At 39.8% G+C, this 14,768-nt stretch overlaps 1 protein-coding gene across 6 annotated transcripts in view; it reads left to right on the top strand.

Annotated features, from left to right (window-relative positions):
• Positions 1–14,768, top strand: part of PMS1 (PMS1 homolog 1, mismatch repair system component) — a 114,995-nt gene that overhangs the window by 49,668 nt on the left and 50,559 nt on the right. For 5 of the 6 annotated variants that reach the window (XM_083350502.1, XM_083350500.1, XM_083350501.1 and 2 more), the window contains one exon: positions 11,073–11,355. The gene's annotated coding sequence lies outside the window, so the exon portion shown is untranslated. Of the gene's footprint in view, positions 1–740; positions 1,506–11,072; positions 11,356–14,768 lie in introns of those variants that run through there. The other variant, XM_083350504.1, reaches the window with a different exon arrangement.

Consider the following 14,768-nt stretch of genomic DNA (forward strand, 5'->3'; position numbering starts at 1 on the left):
CACATATTAGATACTTCAATTTCAATTATGTTCACATTCTTTTCATGATATGAAGTAGTGACGGATTATAAAGAGAAAAGAGGAAGAATTTATTTTAAGAAAATAATTTAGTATAGATATACTACTAGCAAGATTGTTGTGGTCCCTAAATAAATTACAGATGAAAAATAGAATATCATTTTGTTTCTAACTCAGATGGGCTTCCTATTGTTAAAAAGATTGCCTACAATTAAAATAGCATTTCTGTCAACATTGTAAGCAATAAGAAATTGTTATTGATTCAGTCAAGGGGAAGTTCATTTACAGCTTACATAAACATGGCATAAACAAAGAACAAGTTTAAAATAGTGCTTCTTGGACCAAATCAAATTCAGACAACTACCTACATACCTTATAAGAATATTCAATGTGAATATGTGGAAACACAATCCTTTGTTTTAATATCGCATGATCCCATTCGCATGGGGCTTACATATGTACTTACTACTACCATCAACCTGAATCAAACTAGTGCAGGATGAATGCATCTGTATATCAGGTGTGACTTCCTATTTTGTTCGGCAGAAGTAAACATTAATGTGCACAAAAACACATATTTTGAGAAAAATGTGTATGAGCAAGCAGGACACTGAAAGTCTAGTGATGAGGATGAAGCTAGTAACCTTCAACCTTTCTACACATTAATCTAAATGCAGATTGAATAATCATAATTATAAGACTTGTATCTTGTAATTTTCAAGCCAATGGATGAGAACCAGAGGATTTTATACTCACAAGTGAGAATTTCTACCCTTCATTAATGACTCTTGTATTCTTATATGGAATTATACAGCATGGCAAAAACTACAGTAGAATGGGGATTTTTTTAAAAAAAATTGGCAAGACTGCTGTGAGCAAGTGGATGTGTCTTTCTGTTCCTATTATGCAACCTCCGGCTTCAAACTAATTGCTTTATGTGCTGAATTTTATAACTGACATTCTGATTATCATATTGTGATAATATTTATAATATATAGTATACAATATAATGCCTACTATTTTGTAACTGAATATAAAACATTTTTGACATAAGCCTTTAAGGAAATACTATGAATCAAACTAGGCCAACTTTAATGTTGTATTATGAAGTATACATAAGTCAGTAAACAATTTTTATCTATGAAAGTGAGCCTATTCATTTTAATTTGTGTTATTGGCAGATGCATAATATTTTAACTAGTGTTGTTAATGAAATGTCATGCAACTATGAACCATTATTAAGTCATCACTTAGAACAGAATAGAAGCACAGTAGTTGGGATATTGTAACTTACGTAGGAGATTATTTCCGGAAATACTGGAACGAACAAACATAACAGCTGCATGGTTAAAATATTATTCTCAAGCCAAGATCAGTTTGTTAATTCATGTATACAAGAATTCAGTAATATGTTCACTGTGTTTCTGAAGCATCTATTTAAGTTAAACAAATGTAAATTACATTTTTCAAATAAAGTACATATAGCCTGCCCTATTTCATTGTGCAAATCTTATTTTTCTCTTAGCATTCATGTAAACTTCTAAATTAAACGGGATAGAGGTACCTTATAGATAGATAAGATTTTCTAATACTCCTGTTGACCAAACCAAGCTGTTTATGTGCAAGATACTTAAAAAAGTTAATGTGGGGAGTGAACCATTACAAATACATCTTACTTTGTTTTTCATCAGAGAAACTATTAATTGTGTAAATAATGTAATATTTTGCCCTTATCAGACAAGTGGCAGGGTATCAGCAATTAACCATTTGTTTTAATTCTTGCTTGATTTATATGTTAAAGTATTCATATCAGGAAAAGCACCAGCGACTGCAGAAAACTTCATAAAGATGTATTTATCCATGAGGAATGGAGAGATTCAGTGAACAAGAAACAATTTTTATCTTGGCTTTCAAGGAAGACTTGCTGGCTATTCCTTCTCTCCTTCATATATGCAGGAAAGCATAGTTGGCATTATTTTCCGACTTGTACGTTGTTACTTAGGAATTAATTCCCAAATCATTTTATATGTAAAACATACAAGGTGCAATTGAGAAACTCCAGAAATTCTCTAGGTATTTCATACAAACATACTTTTATATGTTACTTTTGGCCTATGTAGTACACCAGGAAATACCAAGCATAATTATAATAATTTAGTATTTTAACAGATTAAAGCATGAATGGAAATCATGTCTTCATATTTTAGTTAAAGGATGAAAAGCAGTGGTTTAATTGTATGTCCATAAATTATAAAATGGAATGCTCGTATGATTCACAATAATATATGATATGGAAGGAGATCTCTGATGATGAGTGTAGACAAGAATTCTACTGGGAGGGTCTTAAAAATTAAGGAGACAGAATTATATAATCATAAAAATAACCTTCAAAGATGTGTGTATCCCTATATTAAATGCATTCCAGTAATCCAGTTTGGATTGGCCAGATTATGGATATTAGTAACTATGTCCGCTTTACCTGAGAAATGAAGAAAAGTTTTAACTGCGGCTGTTACATTCAAGAGGAAGAAAGTCTTTCAAATAGCATATCCCTTAAGAGAGATATAATACTATTTAGAATAGGGCATATTCTTAATTGAGAACTATTTACCAGCAACCCAATTTAATATACATTAATTCAATATAAACTCATCCAATCCTTTCCTGTGCTGTTCAGCCAGGTACCAATCAGGAGTATTCATTTTTATTGGCATTATGTTAAAGAAGTAAACTGTAAAACAAATTTTAGAGTATCATTTTTATTAGGTTGCTTTCTGAGTATCTAATCTTCCAGCTGTAGATTAAAAAAAATCAGAGCAACTATTTTGGCATAGGATAGATTGTTGTAAGGAAGATTTAATAGCTTCATATGTAGTATTTATAAACAGAAGTCACTTAGAGTTCAATGGATATATTTAGGATCAGCATTTGTGCATAGTGTTACCACTAATTAAAGTAATACTAGAGCAACTTACTAAAACTGTAAAAAAAAACCCAAAATTGTCACTTATAAATAAATAGATATAATTTGAAGATAAAGTTGCTTATTTAAAAGAAGCAATAGAATATTTTGCAAAGGTCTTACTTGTCTTTGCATATTTTATAATTCTGATATATAGGTAGTCCTCAGGTTACGACCACAATTGAACCCAAAAATTCTGTTGTTAAATGAAACATTTGTTAAGTGAGTTTTGCCCCATTTTACAACCTTTCTTGCCACAGTTATTAAGTTAGTAACCCGGTTGTTACATGAATCTGGCTTCGCCATTGACTTTGCTTGTCAGAAGGTCGCAAAAGGGAATCACATGACCCCGGGACATTGCAACCATCATAAATTCATGCCAGTTGCCAAGTGCCCAAATTTTGATCACGTGATCATGGGGATGCTGCAGAGATCATAACTGAAAAATGGTTATAAGTCACATTTTTCAGTGACCTTGTAACTTTGAATGGTCACTAAATGAACTGTTGTAAATCGAGGACTACCTGTAGTATACCAAAATCAAATTATCAACTTTCAGTGATAATTTGCTTGAACATTTTAAATGTGCATAATATATTATCAGAAGATTATAGGAAAATTATATTGCATAATTTCTAATGTAATTTCTGACATGATTATTTCACAACATTGGTAGTACCTAAAAAAATACTAATACTACAATTTGACATATGCATATTCTAGAATAAAGTAAAACCATGGCAAACTTTTGGATTCCTTAGTCATATGGTTGACTTATTATAATCAGATTATAATTATTAATCACTCTGATGATACCTATACAAAAAAATCAGGATAGTGCAGGTTCGAGTCCCACCAGGCTCAAGGTTGACTCGGCCTTCCATCCTTCCGAGGTAGGTAAAATGAGGACCCAGATTGTTGGGGGCAATAAGCTGACTTTGTAATAATGCCGCTTGGGGTGTGTGTGAAAGCCCTAATAAGCAGGCATATACATAGAATGAAGGCTACTGCTAAGCTTGTAAGCCGCCCTGAGTCTTCGCAGAAGGGCGGGATATAAATGTAATAAAAATAAAAATAAATAAATAAATAAAATAAATAAATAATAACTCTTTTTTTCTGATTTATTTCCTTTTAAATATTTTTCCCATTTAAAAATGGCTTACATCCATTCATTCAGCAATTATTCAAAGCTACAATGGTGCTGAAAAATGGACATACAATCGATTCTCAAAGCTTGTAACCTTGCAAATAGCCTAATGACCATAACTAGAATTGCCAGAATTGCTGCTTTAAGTTGATGCAGTCATGTGACATCATGTTTTACAACCTCATCACTTAGCAATCGAGTTCCCAGTCTCAATTACCATAGATCACCAAGGACCACCTCTAGCATAGCATAGGTAGGGGGATTATGATTACCCTTGCCTTTCCACCTAAAGAGACTTTGAAGAGCTGAAGTGAATTATTTCATGAGGTTTTGTAGCAATTATTGGGCTGCTTTGTTTTCAATGTTTATTAGAAATTTAAAAGCCCCAAATGCTATTAACCAGTTTTGATAGATCTTCAGTGGATCTAGAGAACTGGAGAAATATAAAACAATGTAAATCACATATTTTTAATCTGTTGCTTTTAGTTAATTGTCTCTAGAGAATAATGTACTGATTGGAAGTACAGATGGTCATATTAGATTTAATTACTTGAACAGTGAAGTTGCAGAAATGGCTTTAAATTGCCAATAACTCTCCCTTCTACTGAAGTATTTTGATAGGATTTCTGTTGTTTGTGCTCAAAAATAGATAAACCTTATAAGACAAAAGGGATAATAAACAGGTTTGTGGTTCTAGCATGAATTTGCCTGGAATGGGATAATATCGTTTGCCTTCCTTCAATTTTAAGGAAGAGTTGAGAGGCAAATTAAGTTCTCAAGTGTACTTATTTTTAAAATATATAAGCCGTCCAACTCTACAACTATTGTGGGTGGCATACAATAAAAAATGGTATGCTATATTTTTTTTAAAAAACCATACATGGAGGAAGAAAAGTATTCATAAAAAAATCTCTCAGGACCTGCCACCCCGATCTAACTCTGGAAAATAAGTCAAGTTTTCAGAATTCTTTTGAATATATCCAGTTTAGGGGCCAAAACATACGTCAGAGGAAAGAGAATGGTATTCCAGAGAACTGATACCACAAAAAGCATGTTTCCTAGATATATATTGTATTCCTAGCCCAATTTTCCTTCCTCTAGTGTCCTTCATAGTTCTGTCTATTAAAGCTTTTGTGTTAATAAATATTATTTTAATACAGTCTGTTAAAAGCATTTTTTGTTAATAGATTTAGCCATCCCTAAAGACAATTAGGCTTCAAAAGCGTCCCAATACCCTAAAGCAACTTTAAGGGATACTGGATTGAAAAATAATGGTGTGCATTCCTCTTTAATTATATAATCAGGATTTCATAATGGTCTCCTAGCACCATACTTGCTTTTGCTGCCAATGTTTGACAACAGCATTAGAGCAAAATTTATATTTACTTCCTAGTTTGGGGAGTTTTTAGCTTGTTTAACTATTGACAAAATACATACGATATATGGTTTTGCCACATTTCCACAGACATGCTCCTAACCCCTACTTTGTGAGCTGAAAAATCTAGTGGGTTCACAGGCAGTTAACTCCAGCTGTACACAAAGCATTGTTTGGAAAGTGTTGAAAGATTTGGGTGGTGATTGTTTAGGTCTTTCTAAACAAATATTAGCATGTTAAAGTTGGCCTGGTAAGGTTTTTGGAGCGTGGGAGCAGTGGTGGGATTCAGCCAATTCTCACCACTTCGGCAGAACCAATAGCTAATTTTTTGTTGCCCAGGCCCAGAATGGACTTCCGGAAGCGGCATCCACACAGAGAACCGGTTGTTCACATATTTGAATCCCACCACTGCGTAGGATTCTTTGATTAAGTTTTGACTCCTGGCAACTGCCTGGACAAGTCCCTGCAGTATTCTTGACAAGGTTTTTCAGAAGGAGTTTACCATTCATTGCTTCCCAGGGCTGAGACAGTGTGTCACTGGGCCAAAGTCATCCAGCTGGCTTTATGCTCAAGGTGGGATTAGAACTCACAATCTCCCGGTTTATTACTGTTATTTTAACCATTATATCAAACTGGTAAGTTTAGAGGCAGAATTTCAGTATTGAACTTTAAAAAAATAATTTAGCAATTTTGTTTTTAACAAATTCTACTTTTCATATATTTCTATCCATTCTTACTATGCCATTAGAGTAAATTACTGAAATTCTACCCTTTAAAAACTAAATTATTATGTAAATATATAGAGAGATGACTTTTTGTGTATATAAATGTATATACATCAGCCCTATCAAGTAGACCAGTGTAAGAAACAGATAATTTGTAAATCATTCATCTGATTATTGCCTTGGTGGCCAATATTTCTTCTTCCTTCAAGACCATACTCTATCCAATACAGCAGACATGTCAAACACAAGGCCCGGGGGCCAGATCCAGCCCGCAAAGTGGTTTCATGCGGCCCGCAAAGCCATCCTGGAAACAGTGAGGGAACGGCCCCCACTGCCTTGGCCCTGGCCCAGAGACCCTCCTTCTGCCAGAGACCCTCAGATCTGTCCCACTCCTGCCCAGGCCCCCATAGGCACCCTTGGTACGAACAATGTAGAGCTGGCCATGCCCACTCAGTAGGCCATACGCAGTCTAGCCACGCCCACCCAGTAGGCCACGCCCACCCTGGCCATACCCACCCAGCCCCTTGAGGGCAATCACAATGCTGATGCGGCCCTCAATGAAATTGAGTTTGACACCCCTGCAATACAGTATAAATATAAAATATTTGTCACTTACAAAAAAGATATAATAGGAAACAGATCCCACATGGAATGTAAGAAACTAAGAACAAAATGAAATTATACGTTAATATGAAAATTATGACACTTTCCTGCATAAAGCAATGGTAACAGATAAATTCTGCAATTCTCCCAGACATGTTAGAGTTCCAGTCAGACAGCAAGGAACAAATGATATTGTCCTCAAGGCAAAAGGGAAATTCTGATGGCTGATTAAAGTTTAAGGATGGAGAATAAGTCACTGTACATGGTACTGAAGGAGCTCACGGCCAATGGGCCGGATGCGTCATGTGGAAGCCACACCCACCCCAGCTCCAATAAGGGGAAAAAAGTCATGATACATTGCGACACATCACATGACATGGCAAGTTTGACACCCCTGGGCTAGGGGCTGAGTTTCCTCCAAAGCAAAGGATGAAGTTCAGTTTGCAAAAGGAATACTACAGTATTCTCTCTTCCCTCTAATGCATAGGGCAAGTCATTAAAGCAGGCTGAAGAGAAAGCTCTCCAGTATGATGGGCAAATGATGATGGATAAATAGTTTGCTGGCATGGAAAGTCTCCTTTTTATATACTGCCAAGTTATATGCCCTATTCTACCTGAAGAGCTATACCAAACACCCACTGTCAGGTAACAATTCTTGCTTTTGAAAGCCCAAGGCTAGAAGGCAAATTACTTGGGAAACCACACTGGCATAAGCCACCCTGGATTCTAACTTTATAAGAAGATGGAGAATTATCAAAAAGAATCATACCAGTCAGAGAATTACTGGAAAAATGAGGGTAAAGTCAAAAATAGAGCCCTTTCTGAGTAATATACCTCTTCAAATAGTGCTATTTTGAAATATTTAATTGAGTAATTTACTGAGGAGGTAGCATCTGCCAACATAACAGATTTCTCTACTGTTAATGGAAGGATCCTTAACAGGTTTTATGTAGGCATTCTCTTTATCCATATTTAACTTTTTCTCATCCATTGTGCTTCTTACCTATTGATTATTTCCTCTGTTGTCTTGCCCTCTACAAAGGGCAAAGCTCTGGTGTTGAAAGAAAAATCATCAGGTCCACTTCCAAGCTGGGAGTAAACAAAATGGAGGCTAAGACACTGGAAATAAAAATGGAGGCTGCTTAGAAAAGAAGATTCTTGTTTATTTAGTTGCCAGAAACATCCGTGACACAGCATGTTTCTGGGGTGGCTGATAAAACGGAGTTGAGATAGGTGGGCTTTTTATAGCTTTTTATACCTTGTTTAATGAGGTGGGCTTTTGTGTCTTTTGCTAGTCTGAAGAGAGTATAGGATTAATCCTATTATGTCCTAAAGGTCATGTTCCTGCCTTTGGGGTCTTTGTTTTTCTAATCCCATCAGCTCCAACCTTCTTGCTCCAGTTTCCCCGCATGGATTAAAAAATCTGCATTTCTAAAGGGCTGGCCTCCTGGGTTTCTGCTTGGGGAAGATGGTCATAAGTTGACGACTGTCTGTATTTGTAATTGTAATTATTTATCAATATTTATCATATTGAATGACCGAGTAGAAAATTTTAATGGCTGCTTCTAAGTATCCGTTAGAAAAAGACACCAACTATGGAAAAATGAGTTTTTAATCTAATCAGATTTTATATTTAGGAAAACTATATGAATGATGTCAGTGGTTTCCATATTAATATACGCATGCAATTTAATAATTACCATAAATATAGATAGGAAAAAGAATTAATAACTTACTATAGATGTAACCAGAAATTTAACAGATATATTAATATTTTCTATTTGGGGCAAAATGCTACCCTGTGGAAGTCCTTCCTCATAAACCTGTAATATTTAATAAACGTTTTTAAAATATCTTCATTCAGTTTCTTCATATCCAATCCAGGATGTTTTTATAAATTATAGAAGATATTCCAGTTTCTGCTTCACTGAATATGTTCACCAGACAGCATACTTTCTTATAAACGATTTTAGGGGAAAAAAGTATTGGTAAATTGACATTCATATTCTCAGATACTAATGTCTCTCTGGACAAATAATCCTTGAATTTTTTTTGCAAACAACTATCTCTGTACATACACAATTATGTTACAGTTTTGTTTGGCAATACTATAGTACTGTACCTATAGTAAATGAAGCAAATGTGTGTTGAGCTAAATGCCAATGCTCAGTTTTCCTTGATTTTTTCCAGGTGTTATAACAAACAACTATTTTTTGTTGTATTTGATTTTATGGACTTAATCATTTAATTTGATTTTGAATTGTATATAGAATTATATTTTGCCCTATATAAAGGAAGAAAGCACAAGAGTGGTTTAACAAAATATTTTCATATCCTCTTTATTTTAATTGTGTCCTGTGTTCCTTTATCAGTTGTATTTGGTCACTAGCCCCTTTAAATCATGTTCTAATTTATTAAAGCATATTTAGCAATTACAAATAATTTGATGGAGGGGAAAACATACATTTTCTAAACTCATATAGGAGAAGTTATCAATAATTACACAATATTTTTATATGTTAAATTCTCATGATAGTTGTATATTTGCAAGCTTTTGAAAAAAATATTTCCTAGCTTTTCATTTATTTATTTGTTGAATTTATATACCGCCCTATTCCCGAAGGACTCAGGGCGGTTCACAGGGCAATTAAAACAATACAAAAAGAATAAAATAGAATTAAATTAGTAAAGCCCACAATTCCTAATAACATTCATAATAATATTGTATACAAATACTTAAGCAAATGAAATGGCCATTAATGAAAGCCAGAATATTTGCTGATTAAAATATTAATGAAACCTCAGTGGCATTTAAAGACTTGTATAATGAACATGTATCAAGCAAGTAAGGAAGTGTTTAAAACAAAATAGCAACCAATTTCACCATTTAATGTAATTTATATGATAAATTATCCATGGACCCTGACTTTTTGTTCATCCTGTTTGTGTATGCAATATTGTGCTTTCCTTTCCTGATGAAAAGACATGAAACTACTTTTAGGGGGCAGCTTCTATTTATCTACTACTTTTACCTCAACACAAAATATCCAGTATTGTACCTTATACTTGCTATTGAACAGTCTTTCAACATACAGGCATGAGTCAACAAATAAATCTGGAACCTTTGTATTGTAATCCTTTAATATTCACAGTTGCTTGTAGACCTTCATACTGTTTGCATAGAGCTAATGCAGAAAAGAACAAAAGACTATCCTGATGACAGATGGTCAATAAAATGAGGACCCAGATTGTTAGGGGCAAAATGCTGATTCTGTAAACTGCTTAGAGAGGCTGAAAGCTCTATGAAGCAATATATAACTCTAAGTGTTATTGCTATTGTTGGACAGAAGACTCTTAGAGTAATCTAAGTGGTATAGGAACATATTTAATTCTTTCATGTCATTCTTTCATAAGCCAAACGTTATATATCAGAGCTTCTATAGGCTGGGATGTAAAACCAGTGTCCAGGGCTGTCAAAATTCCTATGGGACTCATCACAGAAGTATAAAATGTTAATCTGGCTAAATTCCAAAAGGGATGATTGCATTCTTCCTACCTAAATTCTCCTTGCAATTTCAATTAGTTATGGTATTTTCTTACTTCCTTTTCTATATAGGGCTGCACTATATACTATGAAGCAGTTGTTGTATTTCATTCCAGAAGTAGTTGCATTTCAGTAACCGATTAAATGATCGTTGTGCATAATCTGTAGATACTATTGAATTAAAAAGAATTTTGAAACCATGCAACTGTAAAATCCTTATATTTTCATGTCAAAGCTCAAGATGGTGATGATAAAGTTCAACGTAAGCATATATACCAACAGAATGGAAACTATTTCATGCATCCATATTTCTAAAACCCTACATGCTAATTAGGACAAGGAGTCATGCAGCATAAACGGAAAATTGTAAAAGCATCTGGACAAGAATAGGGATATGTCTATTTTGGCAGCATTTGGCTTTTTGCAGTTTTTATACTTTTCCCTAATCATGTGTCTGTAAGCAGGTATTGCTTCAGGTAGCATATCTTAAACCTAAAGTTGTTGTTAATAATGGTAATAAGGAAAGGCAACTCCACTGCTATGCAATGCAGTTGTAAAGCATGACATCAAGTGACCACATTGACTTAAAATGGTAGTTGTTGCAGTCCCAATTGCTACAGTTAGATGAATTCCATATTGTCACATGATCATCTTTCATAACCTCTTGTTGCTTCTCCGTTTACTTTTCTTCTTGGAAGGTCAGTGAAGGTTGCTAATGGTGATGACATGATCATGTGATGTTGCGACCATCAAAGTTGGGAGCTAGTTGCCAAGTGCCTGAATTATGATCATGTAATTGTGGGGATACTGCAGTGATCCCATCTATGATGAACGATCGTAAGTCCCCTTGTTCATGCCATAGTAACTTTGAACAGTGGCTGAAGGAGTGGTCGCTGAATGAGGACTATGTGTAACAAAATGGAAAGAGGTTCCAGAGCGGACTTCCGGAAGCGATGTCCATGCAGAGAACCGGTTGTTCAGGTATTTGAATCCCACCACTGTGTGTATGTGTGTGTGCATTCTAAAATATCTAAATGCTTGTTTGTTTGTTTAGTATTCCTTAATTTCATCTGCAGTCCTTTCTTTTTCCTTCCATTCCATCCCTTTCCAGTATTACTAATTTAGGATAATCCATTTTATTTAATTTAATTTAATTTAATTTAATATTTGCATTTGTATACCGCCCTTTCCCTGAGGACTCAGGGCGGTTTACAGGGAATTAAAATCGAAACATACAAAAGTTAAAACCAATTAAATTCACCCTGTAGATTAAAACCCCAGTTAAAATTTTCTCCTCAGCCTGGGCCCGAGAGCTCAAAGAGCCAGGTCTTCAGGCCCCGGCGGAATGATCGGAGGTCGGGAGCAGTCCTCAGCTCTACCGGCAGCTGGTTCCAGAGGGCAGGCGCTCCCACCGAGAAGGCCCTATCCCTGGGTGTCACCCGCCGGCAATCTCTCACCGGCGGAACCCTGAGCAGACCCTCCCTGTGGGAGCGCACTGGGCGAAGGGCGTTTGATGCCGGCAGCAGGTGTTCCCTCAAATAACCCGGACCCAGGCCATGTAGGGCTTTATAGGTGATAACCAGCACCTTGAATTTCACCCGGAGGGCAACCGGAAGCCAATGCAGCTCGCGGAGTAGAGGTGTTACATGGGAGTATCGGGAAACCCCCATTACAACTCGCGCGGCCGCATTCTGCACCAGTTGAAGCCTCCGAGTGGTCTTCAAGGGCAGCCCCATGTAGAGAGCGTTGCAGTAGTCCAAACGGGAGGTCACAAGCGCATGAGTGACTGTGCGTAGGGCGTCTCGGTCCAGATAGGGACGCAACTGGCGCACCAGGCGAACCTGTGCAAAAGCCCCCCTGGTCACGGCTCCTATGTGATCTTCAAAATTGAGCCGTGAATCCAGGAGGACGCCCAAGTTGCGAGCCCTATCAACGGGGGGTAACACCTCACCCCCCATTGTTAGAGGTGGAATAACTTGGTTAACCCGAGACGCCGATATGCACAGCCACTCAGTCTTGGCGGGATTGAGACGAAGCCTGTTTCTCCCCATCCAGACCTGAACCGCCTCCAGGCACCGGGACATCACGGAGAGGGCATCACTGGGTTGGTTCGGGGTGGAAAGAAAAAGTTGGGTATCATCAGCGTACTGGTGATACCCCACCCCAAAACCACGAATGATCTCGCCCAGCGGCTTCATGTAGATGTTGAACAGGAGGGGCGAGAGAACCGACCCCTGAGGGACTCCACAAATGAGAGACCTCGGGGCGGATCTCTGCCCTCCTGTCAACACCGACTGCGAGCGGCCCTGGAGGTAGGAGGAGAACCACCGTAAAACGGTGCCTCCCACTCCCAGCCCCCTGAGACGCCGCAGCAGGATACCATGGTCGATGGTATCGAAAGCCGCTGAGAGATCTAATAGGACCAGGACAGAGGAGCAACCCCTGTCCCTAGCCCTCCAGAGATCATTCACCAGCGCGACCAATGCCGTCTCCGTGCTGTGTCCAGGCCTGAAGCCCGATTAGTACGGGTCCAGATAATCAGTTTCCTCCAGGAACAGAGGGAGCTGATGCGCCACCACACTCTCAACAACCTTCGCCAGGAAGCGAAGGTTGGAGACTGGACGATAGTTGTTTAAAACAGCCGGGTCCAAAGCAGGCTTCTTGAGGAGGGGTCTCACCACCGCCTCCTTCAAGGCGGCAGGGAAGACACCCTCCTTCAAAGAAGCAGTTATTACTGCATGGAACCAGCCTCGTGTTCCCTCCCGAGCCGCATAAGCTAGCCAGGAGGGGCACGGATCCAACAAACAGGTGGTGGAGCTCAGTCTCCCCATGATCCTGTCCACATCATCAGGGGAAACAGGGTCGAACTCAGTCCAGATAACGTGCTCAAGACCGCCTGATTCCTCCACATCAGACTCTGCCCAGTCAGAGTCCAAGCCGATCCGGATCCGAGCGATTTTGTCCGTCAGATGATGACTAAACTCCTCGGCTCGTCCCTGCAAGGGATCCTCCCTCACCTCCTGGTTAAGGAGGGAGCGAGTCACCCTAAACAGGGCGGCCGGGCGATTATCTGCGGACGCGATAAGGGCGGCAAAGTAGTTAGACTTCGCCGTCCTTATCGCCGCAAGATAAGACCTTATGAAGGTTCTTAACTGCAATCGGTCGGGTTCGGATCGGCTGGATCTCCAACCGCTCTCTAGACCTCGTCTCCGACGCTTCATCTCCCGGAGCTCCACAGAGAACCATGGAGCCCAACGGGATCTGCGCCGAGTCAGAGGTCGCATGGGTACAACACAGTCGAGTGCCCTGGTGGCAGCCGTTTCCCAGGCCTCCACCAGAGCATCGACTGGGCTGTGGGTAAGGGTGATAGGTATCGGCCCAAGCGCCCTCTGGAACCGGTCCGGGTCCATTAGGCGCCTGGGGCGGAACCACCTGGTCGGTTCCGCCGCCCAGCGGCGGGGGATGGCATGACGGAAAACCAGCCTCAGGAGGTAATGATCTGACCATGACAGAGGGGTGATGGACGGAGAACCCCCTCCCAGATCATCCAACCATTGTCCAGACAGGAACACCAGGTCGAGAGTATGATCCCCCTCGTGAGTAGGGCCCTCAATAACCTGGGTCAGGCCCATGGCTGTCATGGAAGCCATGAACTCCCGAACTAACTCCGACGACCCCCCCAGTGATGGCAGGTTGAAGTCACCCAGGACTATAAGCCTGGGGAACTCCACCGCCAACCCTGAGAGGGTGTCGAGCAGCTCAGGCAGGGCTGTTGCCACACAGCTGGGCGCCAGGTATGTGAGCAACAAGCCCAGCTGAACCCGAGGACCACATCTCAAGAGGAGGGATTCACTCCCGGCCATCTGGACAATGGTGGCCTCCCGAGGACACAAAGTCTCCCGAATAACCACTGCCACCCCACCACCCCTGCCCTGAGCCCGTGGCTGGTGCAGCACCCGGAAACCTGGCGGGCATAACTCGGTGAGAGGCACCCCTCCCTCCGAACCCAACCAAGTTTCCGTGATGCACGCTAGATCCGCACATTCCTCCTCGATCAGGTCACGGATGAGGGGAGCTTTGTTAACTACGGATCTAGCGTTAAAATAGACCAACCTGAGCTCAGGGGCCTGATCACCCTCATCCCCGGGTAGGAGGGTGCTAACCGGAGGGTCGGAGCGCGCCACCGCTCGGAGATAGCGGGGGCGCGATCCCAGATGTTGATATGGCCCTCCGCGCAAACACCTGCTGCCATACCCTATCGCCGTGGGGATTCGATGCCCCACCCCCACATTCCCAGCGCCAGCGGCCACCTCCCCCGACCCCGTCCCGTCGGGACCTCTAACAGGTCCAGACTGAGTGCCGGTTATGGATTCCTTCCCCACCCTCCCCCTCCC

This window comes from Vipera ursinii (genome assembly GCF_947247035.1).
Source record: "Vipera ursinii genome assembly, chromosome: 1".
Taxonomy (NCBI): domain Eukaryota; kingdom Metazoa; phylum Chordata; class Lepidosauria; order Squamata; family Viperidae; genus Vipera; species Vipera ursinii.